The 27,054-nt window shown below is 37.7% G+C and overlaps 1 long non-coding RNA gene across 2 annotated transcripts in view; it reads left to right on the top strand.

Moving 5' to 3' along the window:
• The window catches only part of LOC126069500 (uncharacterized), a 1,199,210-nt gene that overhangs the window by 804,084 nt on the left and 368,072 nt on the right, over positions 1-27,054 (top strand). Inside the window, exon 1 of one of the 2 annotated variants that reach the window (XR_007515933.1) lies at positions 9,792-9,824. The exons of the other annotated variant lie outside the window; for it this stretch is intronic. This is a non-coding gene — a long non-coding RNA (uncharacterized LOC126069500). Of the gene's footprint in view, positions 1-9,791; positions 9,825-27,054 lie in introns of those variants that run through there. 2 annotated transcript variants of the gene reach the window in all.

Here is a 27,054-nt window from a genome sequence, read left to right as displayed (position 1 = left end):
TCTTTCTGGTATTCTCTGTTTTCAGCCAAGATCCATCTGATATCAGCAATGATATCCCCCATTCCACCTCCTCTCCTGAATCCAGCTTGAATATCTGGCAGCTCCCTGTTGATGTACTCTTGCAATGTTTTTGAATTTAATGCTAACGTTAATGGAGGAGGAACAATTTGGAAAAGCTCGATGCGAATCATTATACAACTTGAAGAATGCAATCAAGGTCACTGAATTGTACACATAGAAATTGTTGAATTTGTTCATGTTGTCCTGCGTATATTCTCCACATCAACAAAAAATAAAATAAATTAAAAAAAAGAATAAAGCTGACTTTTTTTTCCCACTACATAAAACCCTCAACAGTGGAATTCCTTGCACATGCTAGGATAGCAGCTGGAAAGCATAGTCCAGGTTCATCAGCCTTCTAGGACAATTATTTTCAGATTTAACCATGTTCAGTAATTACATGTCCAAGTAAATCACCAAAAAAAAAATGTTCCTAGACTTTATTCTGTTCTACTCCCAGCTAATGAAATCACAGATGCACAAATGTCAGAATTGGAAGGAATCTTAGAAATGATGTGACCAAATCTCCATTTACAAAAGAGGCAATTGGAGCCTATGAGGAAAAGTGACTCACTTGAGGTCACACAGAAAAAGGAGAGGAAGACTAGAACTCAGGTCTTTCGGTTCCCTATTCAGAGCTTGCTTGCTTTCTTCCTCCATCCCCCCAATAATCCCTGTTGTTATTGTTGTCGTTAGCTGCCAACATGGCGACAGATAATTCCTAGGGAATTAAAAATCAAAGTTGATGATTAAACTGACTTCCTGGCTCATGGTGCTACTAAATGGACAGGATATGGGGGAGTTTTAGAACCCTATCCCACTCTTTGATATGGACAATTAATATTTACTACCCAATCTTACAAAAGTGTTAAGCAAACTGCCATCCCGAAGCCACTCCTTTATAGTAATTTTGGAGCTGCCACTGCCCTGGCTTCCCAGTCCCTGTTCCATTTCATTCTGAATCCCTCTCTTTTTAGTCCAGTCCCTCATCAGTGTGGCTATTCTTAGAGTTTCTTAGCCCAGGAGCTATTGACATTTGGGACTGGATCATTCTTTGTTGTGTGTGTATGGACTGTTGTGTGGATTTTAGGACGTTAAGCTGCATTTCTGAACTCTCCCACTAGCACCCCCGCACCCACACCATTTGCAACAACCAAAATGTCTTCAGACTTTGCCCAAAATCACTTCTGGTTGAGAATCATCAGGTTATAACTTATGCTTCACCATTATAGGTCCATCTGAGAATGATGCCAACACATCATACTTTGTATATTCCAGTTACAAACGTGTGTGTGTGTGTGCGTGTGTGTATGGCATAATTCAAGGTCGTTTGGGTTCTCACTACTTTAAAGTAAAAGAGTATTGGCTAACACACTGAAAAAGGATAAAAATTGATATTGAAGAAGTTCAGTGAATAGAAAATGGTAAGATCAGAAATAAGATCATCACATAGGAATGTCCTAAGTAATTGTTAGAGGTGAGATGATTTAATTCAAAGCTTCCCAGAGGTCCAAGGAAAGGAGGAAAACGTCATCAAATAAATGAATCACATTATCCCATAAGATGCAAGAAAATTCCTGTTTAAGAGAAGCCCAGCTTTTTACATACTGGGATCTCTGAGAAAGTTATTCTTTGGATACTGATAAAAAGAATATTTTTTGATTCTGATTAAACTAAATTTTTCTTTCTTATCCTTCAATATAGGCTGATGGCTTAATGCCAGCAAACAATTTCAAATATTGGCACCCAAAGGTAATATTCAGAATATGATTCCCAAACAACAGTTCTGTAAATGCTTCAACAGAATCCCCTGGGCCATTTCTTAAGGATGTGAGTATTAATTTCTTGTCATTTCACTTGCTTATAAGTGATGACAGTGACATAATGAGTACAATAGAGGGCTCACAGTGCATATAGCTCACCACAGGTTGCCATCTTGGATTCTCTGGTACCTAAGGCAGGATAGAATTGTGGTTGTGATATTAGGCTCTGAGATCAAATCCTGGCTCTGCTACTTACTAGATGTGTGACTTTGGGCAAATTGTTTAACCTCTGTGAGCCTCAGTTTTTCCATCTATAAAATGGAGATAACAGTAGTACCTACTTCAGAGGGTCATTTTAAGGGTCAATGAGACAATCCGCATAAAAGATCTTGGTATATCATACATGCTTACTAAATATTAGGCATTATTTTTGTTTTAAGCCCCCAATTGTTAAATGGTCAGTTGACCAATGAGGCACTCTTATCTTAAACATTAAATCTAGCTGCCTTTGCCTTGTGTGTGCTAGCATGAGGGTTTTAAAATGATAAGAAACATATTTTATTTGAAGGTAAAATTTATAAAGTACTTTCTCTTCAGAATATTTTAATATTTTTATTTGCAAGAATAAAGTTGCTTCATGCATTGTAAAAATAAAGATGGTAATTTGTTATTCACTATATTTCCACAGTACACAAATAAAGTAAAAAAAAAATTGTGTAAAAATGGAGAATCAAAAGCATGTGGTCTCATACTCAGGGACTCTTAAGCACACATGCTGATCTGTCCCTGTACATAGAAAAATACACAAACCTACAACCAAAACAGATAACTACCCTTTTTCTGATTTAAATCTGACAGACTCAAAGTGAAATATAAATTACCAGACAGCATGTTTAAAGTAGACAGCTGCTAACAAATCATGCTAAAGAGTCATCCTTGAAAATTAACCGAGGCAGGGTGACACCAAGCTAACCTCAACTGCACTGGTTTTAGGGCCGAATTTAGAAGACTAAGGAAGAAAACATTTGAAGTGATTTTATAGAAAAAGAACTTATTTGAAACTTTTAAGAATGATTACTATTTATAGACGATTATATAGATTATTACGGAGCCATAATCATCTTTCTCTCAATATAGGTAAAAGCAAAATTATTACTTAATTACAATGCAGTGTTAAATTAAAGCTTTTTCTTTTTTATTTCTTTCTGTAGAAGCTATTAACACAACCTTGGTTTGATGGCAAACTCTGCCACTTACTGCTATGAGGCCTTGAGTGAAAGTATATATTTTATGTGCATTTTTAAACCTTTACTTCTTTTTTTTTTTAAATCAAATTAAAGCGTGCACATAGTTAAAAAAAATCCAATAGTATTTAAGGGCTTATAATGAGAAACAGCAGTTCCCTGCCCCACCTCTTTGGATTACTCAGTTTTATTTAGTATTTTAAAAATTTACTACTTTGAAAAAATTACACAATATACAAATACATTCCCACTGGGAATACTTCAAGTCATACCAAAGTGTAGGAAGTGTTCAAGTATTCCTTTCCTATTCCACCACCCCATCGCACCCTCCTTTCTGAAGTAGTCATCGCTATCCATTTGATGTGAGTCCTTTCAATCCATTCTCTATGGATTCACATATATATGTACTTACAAATTTGTTGGGTTACATTAATGAGACACTACCATAAAAATTGTTCTGTAGCTTTTTTTTTTTATCACTTAACAATATGCCTTGGAAATTTTTCCATGTCAGTACATATAGATCTATTTCATTTATTTTAACCATTGCATGATATAGATGTATCTTTATTTAACAACTGATGAGCATTTGGATTGTAGAAAAATTTTGCAATTAAAAATAATGTAGCAATAAACATCTTTGTCCTTGTCACTTTGTCTGCACACATGCTCTGGGCCCAGAAGTATGTCTGTTTTATATTTTTGATAGCAACTGCGAAATTTTCCTCCGGAGAGGTGGTATTAATTTATAGCTTTCATCACAAGTGGACATTTTTACCAATCTGATAAACAAACAAAAAAATACTGTTGTCTTAATATTGCCTTCCTTGATAACTGTAAGATTGCATACTTTTTTGTATTTATAGTGGTCATTTGAATGTTGTTTTCTGTGAATTGCCTAATCACATCATATTAGGTTCTTTACTCTTTCCTTAAGTGATTTTTTCATATATTCTGGATGTGACTCCTTTGTCATATACGTTACAAATATTTCTCCCAATCTGTCCTTTTTAATTTAGTCCACAGTGTCAATTAATCGATAATACAATTTGTTTTATAAAATTTATTGATTGCATAATTAAAATGATCATTCTTTTTCTTTATGGATTTTTGGTTTGAATCTTGAGAATATCTTCCTCATTCTATGATGAAAATATCCTCTTACCTTTTCATCTTAAAATTTCCTATAGGGTTCAATTGGATGACTTACATTTATTTCTTTAATCCTTCTGCAATTTTTTGTGTGTGGTATGAATTAGGACTTGAGCTCTATTTTTTCCTAATGTAAAAGAAATGATCCCAGTATCACTTCATGAATAGCCCATCCTTTCCTTTATAATTTGAAATGCCACTTTTTTCATATATTAAGTGTCCTGGGTCTCTATTCTATTTTATTGATCTATCCGCCCATTACTAAAAGATAATGGCTCCTTTATAAAGCAAAAGCCCAATACAATTATTATTCCTAAAAAATTAAATAAGTTATTAATATCAAATATCCAGTTACTTTTTCATATTTACCTGATGGTCTTGTACATTCTCAAAAATTTAGTTCAGTTGAACTGGTGTCCAAATATGGTCTGTTGTTCTTAGGTGCCGTCAAGTTGATTTTTGACTCATAGCAACCCTGTGTGACAGAATAGAACTGACCCATAGAGTTTTCTAGGCTGTAATTTTTACAGAAGAAAATCACCAGGTCTTTCTCCCATGTAGCCGCTAGGTGGGTTAGAACACCCAACCTTTCAGTTAGCAGCCAAGTGCTCAACCATTGTGATACCAGTCATATGTATTTGAAATAAATTAAGAGGAGCAAAGAGTCTTTTTATATTTATACCAAAATGTACCATTTCCAGTGCTTGCCAAAAGCTAGCACTGGAAACAGAATCTAAGATAAGTTTTAGCATGCAGAGTATTTATTAGGGATCAACACCTGTAGAAAGGGGCATAAGAAGAAAGATTGGGCAGAGGGAGAAGTACTACCATGTTGCAGGGCTGCCAAAACCTTGACAAACCCCCAGGGTGGATTAACCAGTAATCAAGGTATGTATAGGCTTAAAGTAAGCAAGGTATGCACGGGCTTCCTTGTGTTTACTTACTCATCTGTAGCGCACAAATTCACATGGGTTTTCACCACATCAAAGACACATCAAAAGCAGGTGAAATTGTGCACTACAAATGAGTAAATAAGCACAAGCAAGCCCGCGTACACCATGCTTATTGGGTCATCTGTCTCTGCCAACCCCACAGGAACATCTGGAGCATATATGACCTGGCAGAGTTGTCCTGAGTTGGACCAAGATGGTCAGGCCTTTATATCCTTATCTAAATCAGTCATTGAATTTGTGCCACCCTGGGAATAGTTGCCCTTGGGAAAGACATTTTAGACTTCTACCAATACGGCAAACCATGAAGAAGCAGATAGCTGGGCAAAAAGACTTCACTTGAAGGGGGATCTGGGAAGTGCATCTCTGGTCTACCACAGTGCTCTTCGCAGGGCTGGGAGGCAAGTGAGCCACCCAGTGTGTAAAGTTTAAGCAGGCACTCAAATTTTGAGCTCTGGGTACTTCACATGCCACTCCATAGTCCTGGCCCTTGCTCTTCATTCCTTCCTAAGAGCCACATTTACATCTGCTATCATTTTACGTCAGCTCGAAGAACTTCTATTATATTAAAAAAAAAGTTTTTATTGTGGTTTAAGTGAACGTTTACAAACCAAGTCAGTTTCTCATACAAAAACTTATATACACCTTGCTATATATTCCTAGTTGCTCTCCCTCTAATGAGAGAGCACACTCCTTCCCTCCACTCTATTTTCGTGTCCATTCAGCCAGCTTCTGACCCCCTCTGTCCTCTCATCTCCCCTCCAGGCAGAAGCTGCCCACATAGTCTCATGTGTCTACTTGATCCAAGAAGCTCATTCTTCACCAGTATCATTTTCTATCCCATAGTCCAGTCCAATCCCTGTCTGGAGAGTTGGCTTTGGGAATGGTTCCTGTCCTTGGCTAACAGAAGGTCTGGGGACCATGGCCTCCGAGGTCTTTCTAGTCTCAGTCAGACCATTAAGTCTGGTCACTATATGAGAATTTGAGGTCTGCGTTCCCCTGCTCTCCTGCTCCCTCAGGGGTTCTCTGTTGTGTTCCCTGTCAGGGCAGTCATCAGCTGTAGCCAGGCACCATCTACTTCTTCTGCTTTCAGGCTGATGTCCTCTCTGGTTTATGTGGCCCTTCTGTCTCTTGGGCTCATAATTACCTTGTGTCTTTGGTTTCTCCTTTGGTCTGGGTGCGTTGAGACCAACTGATGCATCTTAGATGGTCGCTTGCTAGCGTTTAAGACCCCAGACACCACTCTCCAAAGTGGGATGAAGAATGTTTTCTTAATAGATTTTCTTATGCCAGTTGACTTAGATGTCCCCTGAAACCATGGCCCCCAAGCCCCTGCCCCTGCTACGCTGGCCTTCGAAGTGTTCAGTTTATTCAGGAAACTTCTTTGCTTTTGGTTTAGTCCAGTTGTGCTGACCTCTCCTGTACTATGTGTTGTCTTTTCCCTTCACCTAAAATTGTTCTTATCTACTCTCTATCTAGTATCTAATTGGTGAAAACTCCTCTCCCTCCCTCCCTCCCCGCTCTTGTAACCAACAAAAAATATTTTCTTGTCTGTTTAAGCTATTTCTCGAGTTCTTATAATAGTGGTCTCGTACATTATTTGCCCTTTTGCAACCAACTAATTTCACTCAGCATAATGCTTTCCAAATTCCTCCATGTTATGAAATGTGTCATGGATTCATCATTGTTATTTATCAAAGTGTCGTATTCCATTGTGTAAATAGACCACAATTTATTTATCCGTTCATCCGTTGATGGGCACCTTGGTTATTTCCATCTTTTTGTTATTGTAAACAAAGCTGCAGTGAACATAGGTGTGCATATATATGTTAGTGTAAATGCTCTAATTTCTCTAGGATATATTTCAAGGAGTGGGATTGCTTGATCCTACGGTAGTTCTATTTCTAGCTTTTTAAGGAAGTGCAAAATCGATTTCCAAAGTGGTTGTACCATTATACATTCCCACCAGCAGTGTATAAGTGTTCCAGTTTCTCCACAACCTCTCCAACATTTATTATTTTGTATTTTTTTGGATTAATTAGCCATTTCTCTAATGGCTAATGACCGTGAGCATTTCCTCAGGTATCTGTTAGCTGACTGAATGTCTTCTTTGGCAAAGTGCCTGTTCCTATCCTTTGCCCATTTTTTAATTGGGTTATTTGTGTTTTTGTTGTTGAGTTTCTGCAGTATCATGTAGATTTTAGAGATCAGATGCTGATCATAAATGTCATAGCTAAGAACTATTTCCCAGTCTGTAGGTAATCTTTTTACTCTTTTGGTGAAGTCTTTGGATGAGCACAGGTGTTTGATTTTTAGGAGTTCCCAGTTATCTAGTTTCTCTTCTGGTGTTTGTGCATTGTTAGTAATGTTTTGTATTCTGTTTATACCATGTATTAGGGCTCCTCATGTTGTCCCTGTTTTTTCTTCCATGGTCTTTACCATTTTAGATTTTATATTTAGGTGTTTGATCCATTTTGAGTTAATTTTTTTTTATTATTAACTTTTATTGAGCTTCAAGTGAACGTTTACAAATCAAGTCAGACTGTCACATATAAGTTTATATACACCTTACTCCGTACTCCCACTTGCTCTCCGCTTAATGAGTCAGTCCTTCCAGTCTCTCCTTTTGTGACAATTTTGCCAGTTTCCAAGTCTCTCTATCCTCCCATCCCCCCTCCAGACAGGAGATGCCAACACAGTCTCAAGTGTCCGCCTGATATAATTAGCTCACTCTTCATCAGCATCTCTCTCCTACCCACTGACCAGTCCCTTTCATGTCTGATGAGTTGTCTTCGGGGATGGTTCCTGTCCTGGGCCAACAGAAGGTTTGGGGACCATGACCGCCAGGATTCCTCTAGTCACAGTCAGACCTTTAAGTATGGTCTTTTTGTGAGAATTTGGGGTCTGCATCCCACTGATCTTCTGCTCCCTCAGGGGTTCTCTGTTGTGCTCCCTGTCAGGGTAGTCATCGGTTGTGGCCGGGCACCAACTAGTTCTTCTGGTCTCAGGATGATATAGGTCTCTGGTTCATGTGGCCCTTTCTGTCTCCTGGACTCTTAGTTATCGTGTGACCTTGGTGTTCTTCATTCTCCTTTGATCCAGGTGGGTTGAGACCAATTGATGCATCTTAGATGGCCGCTTGTTAGCATTTAAGACCCAAGACGCCACATTTCAAAGTGGGATGCAGAATGTTTTCATAATAGAATTATTTTGCCAATTGACTTAGAAGTCCCCTTAAACCATGGTCCCCGCTGACCTTTGAAGCATTCAGTTTCTCCCGGAAACTTCTTTTCTTTTGGTCCAGTGCAGTTGAGCTGACCTTCCATGTATTGAGTATTGTCCTTCCCTTCACCTAAAGCAGTTCTTGTCTACTAATTAATCAGTAAATAACCCTCTCCCACCCTTCCTCCCTCCCCCCTCATAACCACAAAAGTATGTGTTCTTCTCAGTTTATACTATTTCTCAAGATCTTATAATAGTGGTCTTATACAATATTTGTCCTTTTGCCTCTGACTAATTTCGCTCAGCATAATGCCTTCCAGGTTCCTCCATGTTATGAAATGTTTCACAGATTCGTCACTGTTCTTTATCAATGCGTAGTATTCCATTGTGTGAATATACCACAATTCATTCAACCATTCATCCATTGATGGATACCTTGGTTGCTTCCAGGTTTTGCTATTGTAAACAGAGCTGCAATAAACATGGGTGTGCATATATCTGTTTGTGTGAAGGCTCTTATTTCTCTAGGGTATATTCCAAGGAGTGGGATTTCTGGGTTTTATGGTAGTTCTATTTCTAACTATTTAAGATAACGCCAGATAGATTTCCAAAGTGGTTGTACCATTTTACATTCCCACCAGCAGTGTATAAGAGTTCCAATCTCTCTGCAGCCTCTCCAACATTTATTATTTTGTGTTTTTTGGATTAATGCCAGCCTTGCTGGAGTGAGATGGAATCTCATCGTAGTTTTAATTTGCATTTCTCTAATGGCCAATGATGGAGAGCATTTTCTCACGTATCTGTTAGCTGCCTGAATATCTTCTTTAGTGAAGTGTGTGTTCATATCCTTTGCCCACTTCTTGATTGGGTTGTTTGTCTTTTTGTGCTTGAGTTTTGACAGAATCATATAGATTTTAGAGATCAGGCGCTGGTCGGAGATGTCATAGCTGAAAATTCTTTCCCAGTCTGTAGGTGGTCTTTTTACTCTTTTGGTGAAGTCTTTAGATGAGCATAGGTGTTTGATTTTTAGGAGCTCCCAGTTATCTGGTTTCTCTTCGTCATTTTTGGTAATGTTTTGTGTTCTGTTTATGCCTTGTATTAGGGCTCCTAAGGTTGTCCCTATTTTTTCTTCCATGATCTTTATCGTTTTAGTCTTTATGTTTAGGTCTTTGATCCACTTGGAGTTAGTTTTTGTGCATGGTGTGAGGTATGGGTCCTGTTTCATTTTTTTGCAAATGGATATCCAGTTATGCCAGCACCATTTGTTAAACAGACTGTCTTTTCCCCATTTAACTGACTTTGGGCCTTTGTCAAATATCAGCTGCTCATATGTGGATGGATTTATATCTGGGTTCTTAATTCTGTTCCACTGGTCTATGTGCCTGTTGTTGTACCAGTACCAGGCTGTTTTGACTACTGTGGCTGTATAATAGGTTCTAAAATCAGGTAGAGTGAGGCCTCCCACTTTCTTCTTCTTTTTCAGTAAAGCTTTGCTTATCCGAGGCTTCTTTCCCTTCCTTATGAAGTTGGTGATTTGTTTCTCTATCGCATTAAAAAATGACATTGGAATTTGGATCGGAAGTGCATTGTATGTATAGATGGCTTTTGGTAGAATAGACATTTTTACTATGTTAAGTCTTCCTATCCATGAGCAAGGTATGTTTTTCCACTTAAGTAGGTCCTTTTTAATTTCTTGTAGTAGTGCTTTGTAGTTTTCTTTGTATAGGTCTTTTACATCTTTGGTAAGAATTATTCCTAAATATTTTATCTTCTTGGGGGCTACTGTGAATGGTATTGATTTGGTGATTTCCTCTTCGATGTTCTTTTTGTTGATGTAGGGGAATCCAAGTGATTTTTGTATGTTTATCTTATAACCTGAGACTCTGTCAAAGTCTTCTATTAGTTTCAGTAGTTTTCTGGAGGATTCCTTAGGGTTTTCTGTGTATAAGATCATGTCATCTGCAAATAGAGATAATTTTACTTCCTCCTTGCCAATCCGGATGCCCTTTATTTCTTTGTCTAGCCTAATTGCTCTGGCTAGGACTTCTAGCACACTGTTGAATAAGAGCGGTGATAAAGGGCATCCTTGTCTGGTTCCCGTTCTCCATTTTGAGTTAATTTTTGTGCATGGTGTGAGGTATGGGTCTTGTTTCATTTTTTTCAGATGGATATCCAGTTATGCCAGCACCATTTGTTAAACAGACTGTCTTTTCCCCATTTAACTGACTTTGGGCCTTTGTCAAATATCAGCTGCTCATATGTGGATGGATTTTTGTCTGGATTCCCAATTCTGTTCCGTTGGTCTGTGTATCTGTTGTTGTACCAGTACCAGGCTGTTTTGACTACTGTGGTGGTATAATAGGTGCTAAAATAGGTAGAGTGAGGCCTCCCACTTAGTTCTTCTTTTTTCAGTAATGCTTTACTTATCCGGGGCCTCTTTCCCTTGCATATGAAGTTGGTGATTTGTGTCTCCATCTCATTAAAAAATGTCATTAGAATTTGGATCAGAATTGCATTGTATCTATAGATCGTTTTAGGTAGAACAGACATTTTTACAATGTTGAGTCTTCCTATCCACGAGCAAGGTATGTTTCCCCACTTATGTAGGTCTCTTTTGGTTTCTTGTAGCAGTGTCTTGTAGTTTTCTTTATATAGGTCTTTCACATCTCTAGTAAGATTTATTCCTAAGTATTTTATCTTCTTCGGGGCTACTGTAAATGGTATTGATTTTGTGATTTCCTCTTCAATGTTCTTTTTGTTGGTATAGAGGAATCCAACTGATTTTTGTATGTTGATCTTGTATCCTGATACTCTGCTGAACTCTTCTGTTAGTTTCAGTAGTTTTCTTGAGGATTCTTTAGGGTTTTCTGTGTATAAGAGCATGTCATGTGCAAATAGAGATACTTTCACTTCTTCCTCACCAATGTGGATGCCCTTTATTTCTTTATCTAGCCTAATTGCTCTGGCTAGGACGTCCAGCACAATCTAACTTTGTCTTTGATGTTTAAGGCTTCTAAAAAATTATCATAAATACAATCGTTTCACTTGTTTTTTTGGTCTTTGTTGTAAGAGTGTTCACTGGAAGTGTCTGACTACTCCGCCATCTTGGCCCCACCTCCCTTTTACCATTTCTTATAGTGTGGGTGTGCTGACAGTGGAGTCTTTTACTTTTATTTTATCCTGAAATATTTTATATTTATCTTTATTCTTGAAGGATATTTTCATTGGATATGAAATTATGGGTTGACATTGTTTTCTTTCAGCACATTAAAGATGTTGTTCCACTTTCTTCTGGCCTCCATTGTTTCTAAATGAGAAGTTAATGGCTTTTTAAAACATTATTTCCCTGCATGTAATGTCCTATAGGGTCGCTATGAGTCAGAATCGACTCCACGGCAATGGATTTGGTTTGGTTTTGGAATGTGTCAATTTTCTCTGACTGCTTTCAAGATTTTCTCTTTATATTTTGTTTTTCAGTAGCTTAGGTATAATATACCTAGGAGTGGTTTTATTTGTATTTACCCTATTTGGGGTTTGCTGAGATTCTTGAATTTGTGTTTTTATTTGCATTTCTCTAAGGACTAATGATGCTGAGTATCATTTCATGCGTTTGTTGACTATTTGTATTTTTTCTTTGGTGAAATGTATATTCACATTCTCTGCCAATTTTTTGATTGAGATGTTTGTCTTTTTGTTGTTGAGTTGAGGAATTTTTATACGTTCTTGTTACTAGACTCTTACCAGGCATACGATTTACAAATCTTTTCTCCCATTCTGTGAGTTGTTTTTCCACACTCTTGACAGTGCCTTTTGATGCACAGAAGTTTTTAATTTTAATGAAGTCCAAAATTTATTATTATTTTTTGTTGTTGTTGCCTGGGTTATTCGTGTAATATTTGAGAAACCATTGCCAAATTCAAGGTCATGAAGATTTTCCCCTATATATTTTTTCTAAGAGTTTTGTAATTTTAGCTCTTAAAATTAGGTCTTCGATCCATTTTGAATTAATTTTGTATATGGTGAGACATATGGATCCAACTTTGTTCTTTGGCATGTGAGATCAGTTGTCCCAACGCCATTTGTTAAAGAGATTATTATTTCCCTCATTGAATGAATTTGGCACCCTTGTCAAAAATCAATTGGCCACAAATGTATGGGTTTTTTTCCGGGCTCTCAATTCTATTTCTTTGGTTGATATGTCTATCCTTATGCCGGTACCACACTGCTTTGATTGCTGTAGCTTGTAGTAAACTTTTAAATCAGGAAGTTTGAGTCCTCCATATTTGTTTTTATTTTTCAAGATAGATTTGTTGTATATTCTGAGTCCCTTGAAATTATATGGAGCTTTGGTGGCACAGTGGTTAAGTGGTTGGCTGCTAACCAAAAGGTCAGCAGTTTGAATCCACCCGCTGCTCCTTGAAAACTCTATGGGGCAGTTCTACTCTGTCCTACAGGGTTGCTATGAGTTGGAATCAACTTGATGGCAACAGTCTTTTTTTTTTTTTTTTTTTTTTTGCAATTACATATGAATTTTAGGGTGGATTTTTCCATTTCTACAAAAAAGACTGTTCAAATTTTGATGGGCATTGTTTTGAATCTGTAGACTGTTTTGCATAGTATTGTCATCTTAATAATATTAACTCTTTCAGTCTGTGAACACAGGATTTCTTTCCCTTTATTTAGGTCTTCTTTAATTTCTTTCAGCAATGTTTTGTAGGCTTCAGTGTACAAGTTGCATACCTCCTTGGTTAAATTTATTCCTAAGTATTTTATTTTTGTAGATGCTATTGAAAATGGATTGTTTTTTTAATTTCTATTTTGGGTTGTTTATTGCCAATATATAGAAATACAACTGATTCTTTTGTGTTGATTTTGTATTCTGTAACTTTTCTGAATTGATTATTAGCTCTAACAGGCTTTTTGTGAATTCTTCAGTGTTTTTAGATATAAGATCATGTCATCCGTGGAAGGTCATCCTTTCCAATTTGGATGCGTTCTATTTCTTTTTCTTGTCTAATTGTTACAGCTATAATATCCAGTACTATGTTGAACAGAAGTGGTGAAAGTAGACATCCTTGTCTTAGTCCTCATCTTAGGGAAAAAAAGTTCAGTCTTTCAGCATTAAGTATGATGTGAGCTATGGGTTTTTCACATATGGTCTATATTATATTGAGGAAGTTCCCTTCTACTCCTAGTTTATCATTAAAGGGTGTTGGAATTTGTCAGATGCTTTATTGGTATCATTAAGATGACTTTTTTTTTCCTTTCATTCCATTAATGTGTATTACATCTATTGATAGAAACTTAATCTGTTTTAAACTACCTGAGTTATAGTAGCAAAGAAGGAACACGAGGTCTTCTTCTGGACAAAATGGGGTGCTGCTGTGAAATGATTTAAGAAAATATGGCTATTCATAATATCATTAGCTTCTGACAATTGGAGATGATAGTGGGGGGAGGAGTTATGCCCCCTACCAAAAACTTCGCTACCAGGTGGGATATAACACTGATAGCAAGTTTCAGCCTGAATTCTGGCACACAAGTAGATATTTACTAGCAAGCAGGCAGCAGAACCAATATAGTACCCCATTCTCTGTCCTTGCAGACATTCCAACAAGCGCTTCGCATGGAACGTTCATTCAGAGGAGGATACAACCAATATTCTGGTGGCATGGTAAACCAATTTTCTAGGTGGAATTGTGGCAGAGTTCTAAGCGGAGGAATAAATGTATTCAGCATGGTGTTCATAGGTATTAAGCTGACAGATTTGCCAGATTTTTATACCTTGTTCATGTCAAGGTACCTGTTTAATCTTTCTTGAACATGATTAATTTCCCCACAAAAATATTTAATTATTTCTAACAGCCCTTATGTTAAATAATGAACACTTGGGTGCACATTTGGATAAGATTTTAAAAGCACTTGCCTTAGCCACGTAAGGGGTGTGGAATTCTGATTAGGGTCCTTCAAACACTGTCTCCCCTGGAGTGTGGATTCCTGATTAGGATACTTCAAATGTAAACTAACTGCCCCTAGGGTGTACATTTAAGGCTAACTTACATTCCCATATGCATTATTATGTTTATACCAAATTATTATTATTTGCTTTTCATTTCAGTGTTTTTAAGGTGTAAATCATATGCATTAATATTTATCAGTTTTAAACAAACAATTTGATAAGTTTTGATAAATGTATATAGTCACATAACTATCATCACAATCATACTACAGAACATTTCCTTCACCTCAAAATGTTCCCTCATGCCACTGTGCAGTCAATCCTTTGTTTTTAAGGCTCACATGTGTTTATAATTATTATTATATTTCTGATATACTGACTCTTTTGTCATTGTGAAGTTTTTCTGTTTGACTATTAATACTCTTTGCCTTCAAAGTTTATTTTGTCTGATGTTAATGTAGCATAAATTTTCTTACACTTACTATTTTCATGGCATATTTTTTCCAGTCTTTTGCTTTTAGTGTACTTGTTTCACAGCATGTTTTTTTTTTTTCCCTTAAATTCAATCTGACAATCTGCCATTTTATTGGTGGGCTTAGTCTATCTATTTACATTTAATGTAATGATTGATATGGTTGTATTTAGGCTTGAACTTTACTATTTGTTTTTTAATTGTCTCATCTCTTTTTGTTCCTCTGTTCTTTCTTTCTTGCTAATAAAGTACATTTTTAGTGTGTTATTTAATTATTCTATTGGCATTCTATTTATATCTCTTTGCACTATTTTTTCAGTTGTGCTAAAGTTTACAATATGCATCTTAAACTTAACACAGTTTACATAAATTTAATATTGAATTACTTCAGGTAAAACATAGAAGCCTTGCAACAGTATATTTCTTTCCTATCTTTTTATTCTCTCTCTCTCTCACACACACACACAATTATATTTATATATATTATAAACCCATCAATAGAATATAATAATATTTGCTTTAAACAGTCATATGCCTGCGGAGAAAAAAAAAACAGGCTTTTATATTTACTCTCATATTTGCCATTTCCGATGCTCTTCATTCCTTCTTGTATGTTTAAATTGCCATTGAATGTTAATTTCCTTTCAGATGAAAGAATTTTCTTTAGCATTTCATTCATTGTAGGCCTGTGGTAATGAACTCACTTAATTTTTATTTATCTTAACTGCCCCTTCATTTTTGAAGGATAGATTTCCTGGATATAGAATTCTCGATTGACAGTTTTTTTGTTTTACCTTCAGGAGTTTGAATATGTCGTTTCAGTGGTTGCTATCATTTCTGATGTGAAGTAAGCTGTTAACCATATATTTGTTCCCCTGTATGACAAAAATTTTTTTTTTTTTTTATGAAATACATCTTTTTTTTTTTTTAATTCCTTCTTTCAAGATTTTCTCCTTGTATTAGGGTTTCAGCTGATTAGTCATGATATGGCTGCTTGGAGTTTGTTGAGTTTCTTGGATCTGTAAATTATGTTTTTCTCCACATTTGGGAAGTTTTTGGCCATTATTTGTCTAAATAACTTTTCCTTCTCCCTTTTCTGGGATTAAAATTATACTTTTGCTGAACTTCTTCCTGTTGTTCCACAGGCCTCTGAGGTTAAGTTCATTATTTTTCAATCTTTTTTCTCCCTGTTCGTTGGATTGAGTGATTATATTTATCTATCCCTGGTGGTGCAGTGGTTAAGAGCTACATCTGCTTACCAAAAGGTCAGCAGTTTAAATCTATCAGCCACTCCTTGGAAACCCTACGGAGCAGTTCTACTGTGTCCTATAGTGTTACTGTGAGTCAGATCGACTTGACAGCAACAGGTTTGGTTTTTTTATTTATTGAGCTCATCTAGTGAGTTTTTATTCCAGCTCTAGAGTTTTGTTTCTCCATTGAAATTACCTATCTGGTGGCTGCTCCCATCAGTGTTCTTGGTACCAGCATTTGGAATGTCAACACAATTCGGATATTTACTTCTACTCGCTTCCGTGTGCATTGGACTAGAGAGAGGGGTTCTTTTAGAATTTTCACTGACATTCATATGAAGTACAGCTAGGTTACCAAAATTTTCATGTGCAGAATGTAGCCATGTTCAACAGCTTTAACAGTGTAAAAAAATAGCTATTACATAGGGTTTTTTTTTTTTTTGGTTATATGTGATATTGCATTTAGTTCCCCAAACAACCTGTAACCCAGAGTATCAATCATGGTGATTTCAGGAAATTGGTGGCATGCTCAGTCTAGGTAATTGAGGAGAATTTAATAAAGGAACTATTTACAAAGGTTTGTCACAAGGTTAAAAGGAAACCAATAAGTGATGTTGCAGCACTCCTATGTGGTAGACATTATCACTACTAGGCTCCTAGGCACCTCAGCCTGAAGGGCCGAGGGAAATGAATAGAGCGTAACTGTTTGGGGATAGCCATCAGACAGGAGGTAAAGGGACCTTAACTCTAAGTAAAAGGATGCAGCCAACCTAGGATGACCCAGCAGGGAGGGAGCTAGGGGGAATAAATGCCTTGACCTCATTCTCTTGCTGACCTCATACCTCCTGCCATTGCCTTCCACTGAATGAATGCACTGGAAGCCCAAAATCAAGGGAGTTCATGGATGCAGCCCATACAAATTAGCTTCCTGGGTCACAAAGCAGAGTGAAGAAGCAGGAAGAATACATCTGGTGGGGCAAATGAAAGCTTATCTAGCACACTTACATCAGCCCTATATTATTATTTCTGTTTTACTATTGCAGGTGAGAAAATGGAGACTATGAGTAAGATTAAGTGACTGGTCAAAAGGCACTACATTAAGTCCAAAAACTGGCTCCTCTGATAAAAATATATCCCATAATCCTTCAGGGAGTCTATTTTCTCTTTGACCAATAGAGAACCTGAAGCTCTCTAAAATCAACAATAATTGTTAAAGTTTTGTAGACTGAAGGAATAGAATGAGATCCTAAATATAGAAGATAAATAATTTGTATTAGCCCTTCATCAAAGAACTAGATGAAATCTGTAATGGGTTGAATTGTGTCCCCCCAAAATATGTGTCAGCTTGGTTAGGCCATATGTAGTTGTCCTCTATTTTGTGATTTTCCTATGTGTTATAAATCATAATCTCTGCCTGTGGTTAAAGAGGATTAGGGTGGGATGTAACACCCTTGTTCAGGCAACATTCCTGGTCCAATGTAAAAGGATTTTCCCTGGGACATGGCTTGCACCACCTTTCATCTCTCAAGAGATAAAAGGAAAGGGAAGCAAGAAGGGAGTTGGGGTCCTCATACCACCAAGAAAGCAGGACCAGGAGCAGAGCGTGTCCCTCGGGCCCCGGGTCCCTGTGCCTGAGAAGTTCCTTGACCATGAGAAGATTGAGGACAAGGGCCTTCCTCCAAAGCCGACAGAGAGAGAAAGCCTTTCCTTGAAGCCAAGACCCTGAATTTGGACTTGTAACTTACTAGACTGTGAGAAAATAAATTTCTCTTTGTTAAAGCCATCCACTTGTGGTATTTCTGTTATGGCAGTGCTAGATAACTAAGACAAAATCTTAATTTCTTATTTTTTAAATCCATTTGCTTTGCAACATACATTATTGCCTGTTAAACCAGCAGTCATACTCTTATTCACAATGACATCATGGAACAAAGCAAGATCTTATTTGTGACTTAACTGGTAACTGGACAATTAGAATGCATAGTACCCTTGGAGAATACTTTCCTAATGTTTATGTTTGCCATCAATCAGTAATGTCCCTTCCTTCAGGGCTCACTTAACGATGTTGTAAAAAAGAAGAATTATATTTTCTGCAGTAATAAATACTACATTCTAAGCAAGAACATACTCCATATCATTGTTGGAAAATAATTTCCTTCCTGTTCCAGAAGTATCATTAAGGGCAATATTGGTCTTCTTCCAGCTAATTAGAAAACCTGTGTATCTATTCATTTCATTGATGAGATCTAGAAATAGATATTAGAAGATTCAGGAAGTCCTTTCGTACCATTCCTTAGAGGGATGGTGTAATAGAAATAATCATTCATAATGAAAACAATCATGATCAAAGTCATGCTTCTTTAATATTGAAAGGACAGCATGTTCCAATACTTTCAGCAATCTGGTTTAGGGAATTTATGTCTCTCTCTCAGATCCCAGAGGCGTTTTCCTTGAGCAGAAGTCCCTCATGTACAAAATGTTTATGCTGGGATTTAAAAGGTGGCTTCAGCATAAGCATTCTCTAGACAAGGCTCAAACTCATTTGTATGTGTCATTTCTGTAACTAATTTTTGTAGTGTGATGATACTGATGATCCAAAGTCACTCAAACATGTACACTCAATAGTGAGGTAGGTTTCTATGATTTAACCCACACACTTTCTGTTCTCCCTAGGATCAGTGGGGCACATGGGGCCAGGTGGCTCAAATAAAGATTAATTATCTGACCTTGGCTTCAATGATACAATATCAGGGCTTCAAACTGGGTTCCTTCCGGTTCAAATCCCTGCTGAGAATTTGCATTTCTACCCCAGATATACTGAATCAGAATCTACATTTTAACAAGATCCCCAGGTGATTCTTATGTACAACTCCCTGGGAACTTGTTAGAAATGCAAATTTTCAGCAGAGAACTTATTAGAAATGCAGATTCTCAGTAGGGGTTCGAAGTGGAATGAATTTGCAGCCCTGTACAATACTGAGCTAACTGCCTGGTCCAGTATAATCTATCTCTGAAGAACTTCCAAAAGTTTTGACATTAGTGTGAAAAACAAGGACCAGAAGAGATGGGATCAGAGTGAAGCTAAGAGGTAGAAGAAGTATAGGAATGGACTGATCACTGAGCTTGGTCATAGGTGACAGGCTAAACAAAGTCACAAGTCTAGAAGCTGCTAGTTAATTCAGAGTAGTGGTGAATTCAGACACTAAAGGTAAGAATAAAGCTGTGGATCTCAAGTGAGTAGAAAAGCCAGAGTCAGGGCATGCAGAAAATAAAGGTCAGGACCAACCAAAGGGCAGAAGCAGGGGCAGATTATCCAAGAGGCAAGGTAAACACAGTGCTTACCTTGCTTACCAGATCATCTTTAGTGAACAATTTCACATTTTTTCACCACATCAAAGACTCTGCTTCTAGGTATGACTGGCATCTGTCTCTCTCCCAACCCCATAGCACCTTTCTACAGAATCAAAGCCTCTTACAAAATTTACAATCCCTGACAGGGGTGGATGACCCAGCAAGCAAGGTAAGCACAGGCTTACTTGTACTTACTTGCTAATCTGTAGTGAACAGTTTCACATGGGTTTCATCACATCTACAGATTATTAAGTAAGCACAAGTATGATCTGGTAAGCAAGGTAAGCACCATGCTTACCTTGCCTATTAGGTAATCCACTCCTGGGCAGAAGCCAGATATAAACAAGAATGAGCAGTATGAAAGCACCCAAAGATAAGGGAAGATTGGAAGTCTGAAATCAAGTCAATATGGAGCCAGAAGATCTGCAGAGACTGAAGGAAAAAATTAGTGCATTATAGAGATAAATACCAATCACAAGGAAGGACCTCAAGCTAAGCCAGTCTTGCTGTCTCTGGTCAGGAATGTTGATATTGGGTTTTAATGGAGGGTATTGTGCTAACACTGAGGTACTATTAGGAAGGTATGTGGCTAGAGGACCCCATGAACTTTATGAACCTTGGCCTAACCACTCTTTCTTTCCATAAGGTCCCTGAGAGATATCTAGATGCAAGACAAAGCAGGGAAAACAAAGTAATGATTTATCATTACCTGGGATTTGAGCTTTAAACTGCAATGCAAAAGTCAATTGAGTGTGGCTGGAGCACTTTAGGCATTTCCTTTTTCCTGGGTTAGAGTTCTAAGTGACCCTCTTCCCCGAATCCAGATCTGTATCTCAGAACCTCACCATTCAAATGAAACATCAAGCCAGGTTGGCCAGTTTTAGAGGAAATAGTGAAGAAGAGAGGCATTTGCCCTAGTCAGGCTAATGCTTATTCATCTTCCTCAGAACGTATACACTAGAAAACCAGATCCCGTCAGTGCCCGGGAATACGATCAATCATATCATCGTTGCTTCTCTTGGGGGAGGAGTGGGATAATGACAGGCAAAAGGAAGAGGGTCGTTTTGAACTCATTGCCTCAGAAGTTGACAGTTCATATGGCGTAGTGATAAAAAGCACGGGATCCAGCCATAGAAGATTTGAGCTCTCCCCCACATAGTGGCTATGTGACTTAGGAAAAGTCACTTAAACAAGCTCTCAAAGCTTCAGTTTCTTTATCTGTAACATGGGGATACTACTGCCATCTAACTCAAAAGGATGCTGTGAAAATCAAAAGAGAAAACGTGTGTGTGTGTGTATGTAAATTCTTATAAGCTGTAAAGTGATATAAAAACAAGCTCATTCAGACAAATTTCTCTTTGTCTGGCCAAAAAAGAAATGAAGTTGGGAAAGGAGTCATTACACTTCATAAAATTCAAACATGAGTTTGGGTGAAAAGTGATACTGATGGAAGTTTTCTGCTTCTAACCAAGAGGATAACAGGGACCAGATTTACCCTCTGGCCCCCAAAAACATTAGAACCAGACAGAACAATGGTTTTCAAGATACAGGACATCAGATGATGAAGGACAGTGAACTCTGTGTCATAGAAAAGAAATTAGGTGAACTCTATAATTGCCCCACTGTACTGCCTGAAGAGAACTTCTAGGCTGTGACACAAGGAGGGAGGTGTCTAGGCTCACACAGACTGGACTAGTTCCTGTTCTCACTAGACAGAGTAGAGAACCTCACAATTCATGGGTCATTTGAGAGAGTACTCAGAAGGGTTTTATCTACCTCTTAAAAAAAAAAAGTTGGGTAAAATTAGCCTAACAAGGATAAAGAGCAAGATTTAAAAGGATCACCTCTTTCCAACTAATGTAATTGTATCCCAGAACAAAGCTCAAGAATATCTACAGGAAAATAAAAATATCTAGCACTTGAAAAGGTAAACTTCACAAAGTTTGCCATCCAACAAAAAATTAACAGGCAACTGATGGATAAACAAAATTATATACATACATGTATATACATATTATATATCATATTCTATATATAATTTCATGCTTTAGCCATATTTTACCTCATCTCTGTGCCTTTGTATCCCGTAACTGCATCCCCCTCACCCCCACAGCCTCCACCAGGTTAATTTTCTACTCATCCTACAAGACTCAGTTTACGTGTCATCTCCTTCGGAACATCCAATTCTGGGCTAGTGCCACTCTTACATACTCTTATAATACACATTCTCTCTTATTCTATCCCAACACCTAACATAATGCTTGGCATACACTAAATACTCAATAAATAAGTTGAATACATGAATTAATGAATAAATGGACTTAGGTAACCTTGGAAGGCAGTTGCCTGAACATGGTTAACACAAAACACAGCTTGTTAAAGAGAAATACAAGACCAGTAGAGAATGAGTTTGAGGAAGTTAACTTTGCATCTGGGAGGAATACCAAAAGTTATTTAACCTTGGGTAAACTGAGGCTTGAATTTGATTGATCATATTCCCGGGCACTGACTGGATCTGGTTTTCTAGTGTATACGTTCTGAGGAAGATGAATAAGCATTAGCCTGACTAGGGCAAATGCCTCTCTTCTTCATTATTTCCTCTAAAACTGGCCAACGTGGCTTGATGTTTCATTTGAATGGTGAGGTTCTGAGATGCAGATCTGTGTTCAGGGAAGAGGGTCACTTAGAACTCTAACCCAGGAAAAAGGAAATGCCTAAAGTGCTCCAGCCACACTCAATTGTGGTGAATTGCTTCTTGACAATTTTCAATTAGGCACTGTATTTTTGTGCACTAGTTACAGGATGTAATTTGTCATATTTCAAAACTATCTTGTGTTTTTGATACACAGTAGCCATGTGACTCACCATTTGCATTACAGGTAATTATGGTTGATAAGGAAACCCTGGTGGCAGAGTGGTTAAGTGCTACGGGTGCTAACCAAAGTGTCAGCAGTTCGAATCTGCCAGGCGCTCCTTGGAAACTCTGTGGGGCAGTTCTACTCTGTCCTATAGGGTCGCTATGAGTCGGAATCGATTCGACAGCACTGGGTACTGGGTTATGGTTGATAAAGTAAAAGGGCTGAACAGAAGATTTCAAAGGGTGGCTCGAGAAGACAAAATAGAGTATATAATTACATGTGCAAAGACCTAGAGTTAGAAAACCAAAAAGGAAGAACACGCTCAGCGTCTCTCAAGCTGAAAGAACTGAAGAAAAATTCAAGCCTCGAGTTACAATATTAAGGGATTCTATGGGCAAAATGTTGAATGACTCAGGAAGCATCAAAAGAAGATGGAAGGAATACACAGAGTCAGTGATCTAAAAAGAATTGGTTCAACCATTTCAGGAGGTAGAATACGATCAAGAATTCATAGTATTGAAGGAAGAAATTCAAGCTGCACTTAAGGCACTGGCAAAAAACAAGGCTCCAGGAATTCACAGAATACCAGTTGAGATGTTTCAACAAATGTATGCAATGCTGGAAGCACTCATTTGTCTATGCCATGAAATTTGGAATACAGCTATCTGACCAACCGACTGAAAGAGATTTATATTTTTGCCTATTCCAAAGAAAGGTGATCCAATGGAATGTGGAGATTATTGAACAATATTATTAGTATCACATGCAAGTAAAATTATGCTGGAGATAATTAAAAAACGGTTGCAGCAGTACATCGAAAGGGAACTGCCAGAAAGTAAAGCCAGATTCAGAAGAAGATGTGGCACTGGAGATATCATTACTGATGTCAAATAGGTCTTGACTGAGAGCAGAGAATACCAGAAAGATGTTTACCTGTGTTTTATTGATGCAAAAGCATTTGACTGTGTGGATCATAACAGATTATGGATAACATTGGGAAGAAATGGAATTCCAGAACATTTAATTGTGCTCATGAAGAAACCTATACACAAACCAAGAGGCAGTTGTTTGAACAGAATAAGAGGACACTGCATGGTTTAAAATCAGGAAAGGTGTGCATCAGGATTGTATCCTTTCACCATACTCATTCAATCTGTATGTTGAGCAAAGAACCCAAGAAGCTGCACCAAATGAAGAAGAAGGTGGCATCAGGATTGGAGGAAGACTCATTAAAAACCTGCGAAATGCAGATGACACAACCTTGCTTGCTGAAACCAAACAGGACTTGAAGTCCTTACTGATGAAGAGCAAAGATCACAGCCTTCAGTATGGGTTACACCTCAACATAAAGAAAACAAAAATCCTCACAACTAGACCAGTAAACAACATCATGATAAATGGAGAAAAAATTGAGGCTGTCAAGGAGTTCATTTTACTTGGATCCACAATCAATACCCATGGAAGCAGTAGTCAAGAAATCAAAAGATGCATTGCATTGGACAAATCTGCTGCAAAAGATCTCTTTAAACTGTTGAAAAGCAAAGATGTCACCTTGAGGACTAAGGTGTGCCTGAACAAAGCTATGGTATTTTCATTTGCCTTATATGCATATGAAAGCTGGACAATGTATAAGGAAGACCGAAGAAGAACTGATGCCTTTGAATTATGGTGTTGGACAAGAATATTGACTATACTGCCAGAAGAACGAACACGCTTGTCTTGGAGGAAGTACAGAGAGAGCGTTCCATAGAAGCAAGGATGACGAGTCTTTGCCTATATTTGGACGTGTTTTCAGGAGGGACCAGTCCCTGGAGAAGGACATCATCCTTGGTAAAGTAGAGGGTCAATGAAAAAGAGGATGACCCTGGATGAGATGGATTGACAGAATGGCTGTAACAATGGGCTCAAACATAGCAATGTTGTGAGGATGGTACAGGGCAAGGCAGTGTTTTATTCTGCTGTACATAGGGTCATTAAGAATCAGAACCAACTTGACGGCACCTAACAACAACAACACTTATCCCCAATGTGGTAGCCTCTACCTCGCCATGGTGTTGACACCCAAACCACCCCCTCAAAAATCGCCGATGTCCAGTAGCATCCAGTGCTTTTTTTCTTTGTGATTGATGAACTTTAATGTGTTTGAACAACTTTAGAAAAGGCAATAAGTATGAAGAAAAATCTTTGTCATGTTAGGCCTTTGTAAATGTTTAAGCGTGAGCACTCCTCTCTGCTGATAGTCATAATTAGAGAGCTTTTTTGAAAACTTCAAAGCATTCATCTAGTTTTTAATTCACAGAATCATATTTTAGGTTGCTCTTTCAAATATGGCTTCATGACCAGATTATTTTTGATGATGCCATGATTTTCTTAAAAGGCCCATAAAACAAAAACAAGGTTATGAATTCACTTTCAGACTACTAAATGTGCTTTATCTATTCCAGTCTGTTGCTGTGGAGATAGATACAACACAGGAGTCTTGGCAGTATGACAAGTAATTAAGACACCAAGATGTTTAGCCATGTATGAGTATTTTCTCACAGCGAGACCTCAAAGCTTAGCCTGCCACTGACATTGTTAGTCATTGAATCAATTACACAAGATGAGGTTGACAGGTGTAATTATATATTTCTATGGTGATTATGTATGGCCTGCCATAGAGACCAACAAGCCTGTTACTTTGCACTCATTCAAGCAGTCACTTGTCTAGCAAAGTATTTGGAGTTGGAGAGCCTCTTTGGAGTGAAGGGAATTCAAAGTAAAGTCAAAATCAATTGCCAAGTCTGACTAATGTAAGTTGGTTTAGGAACACTGGTATTGTCACTGGAATGATGTCCAACTTCCAGGTGATTATGCCCTCATGTGTTATTGAAACTATCTCTAGGTGGTTATGTGAGACTGGAGTGAAAATAGCAATTGATAGTAAAAGTACTGGGTGTTTGACTGAAATGAAACCCAGGTTAGTAATCTGTTCAGAAATGGAGAACGATCTTTTTTTATTTTTTAAACCCAAACTAACGTGTACATAGACACAATTTGTTTCTGTTTTTCTTTCATAAATTCAAATGATTCAGATCTCTGGGGGAAGAACCCAGGCAACATGTTTTAAGACATTAGTTGCTTTCTATATGCAGTGTCTCTGCTAGAAAAGCTTAAATTTGCTTTCGGAGATTATTCTTTTTATATTCCCATTTCCCCTCAAGTGAGACCTTTTGAAAAGGTAGAATTGGACCAAATCAGCCTCAAAGTATTTCACAGAGAACAAGAGAGGTGATTTAAGAAATGTAATTGTCTTTTTAATCTCCCTCCTGTTTCACCAAGGCATCCCTCAAAGGCAGGGTATTTTCATCATTAATGAAATCTTAATTAGCATATGACTAGATCAGTATTCAGTACTGATCTGGGTCAAAGGCACCTATGATGCATCTGCGTTACCAGAGGGTTAAGTTGAGTTTTGCAAATTAGGTCTGTGCTCCATGTGTGTGCATATTGGGAAATATCCAGCAGCGACCAGCAAATGCATAGATTGTACCCATGTAGTCACATCTGTTCTCAACCTAATTTTACAAATGTAACTGTCCTTGGGAATTCTCAGAACACGAAAGAAATGCAAAACAAATAAACAAAAACCTGAAAACAACATAAGCCTAATTAACCAACATATACCATTTATTACTAAGCCAAATTTCACTAGTTTTTTAAAAAATATATACTAAATATCAATTAATAAAGTTCTATTTTTATTTTATTTTACGTGGACTTCCAAAAGAACAAACAAATCTCTCTTGGAAGAAGTAGAGCAAGAACGCTCCTTAGAAGTGAGGGTGGTGAGACTTCATCTCACGTACTTTGGACATGTTATCAGGAGAGACCTGTCCCTGGAGGACATCATGCTTAGTAATGTAGAGGGTCAGCGAAAAAGAGGAGGACCCTGAACCAGATGGACTGACGCAGTGGCTGCAACAATGGGCTCAAGCATAACAATTGTGAGGATGACACAGGACTGGGCACTGTTTCGTTCTGTTGTATATAGAGTTGCTATGAGTTGGAACTGACTTGACGGCACCAAACAACAACAACTTTTAAAAAGCATGTGTTTATTGAGTTCCTACTATTTGTCTAGCACTGCCACGGATACTGAAGGACAGGCTAATTAAACACTTCTTTTTTTTACCACGTAGACCTTGAGGGAACTGAGTTTAGTTAAAACGAAGAGACATATGTAAAATGTTTCAACTTCTTGCCTGCTGAACTGAGCAGTACCAATTAGAAATGCTGTTGATCTTTATAACCCACCCCAGTGCCGTTGAGTCAATTCTGACTCATAGCGACCCTACAGGACAGAGTAGTTGATCTTTATAGAAGCAGGAAATAAATGCAGCTAGAACAATAAATGCAGCTAGGAAATGGGGCAGGAGGCAGAAGCCTATGAATTTTGATGGGCAAAGGAAAGGTGAAGGCATTCAAGTTGAGGGGAACAGCATGAAGAAAGGACTGATGTCTTGCAAACAGCATTTTGAGTTCAGAGACCAGTGAAGAAACCATCTTGACTAGAACAGAAGACGTGTGTTTGTGAGTATAGAGAAACGGGTTTGGAAAGAGAGGGTGAATGGAGCCTGCAATACCAGATACTAGAGTCTAAGCTTTATTTTGTAAGCAATTGTGAACCACTGAAAATATTTGAGAAGAGTGATACAAACAAAATAAGTGTTTTCACAATGGAATACTATGCATTCATAAAGAACACTGATGAATCCGTGAAACATTTCATAA

The sequence above is a fragment of the Elephas maximus genome, chromosome X, assembly GCF_024166365.1.
Source record: "Elephas maximus indicus isolate mEleMax1 chromosome X, mEleMax1 primary haplotype, whole genome shotgun sequence".
NCBI lineage: Eukaryota > Metazoa > Chordata > Mammalia > Proboscidea > Elephantidae > Elephas > Elephas maximus.
Note: the sequence above shows the minus strand (reverse complement) of the source record. Positions and strands in the feature narration are given on the sequence as shown.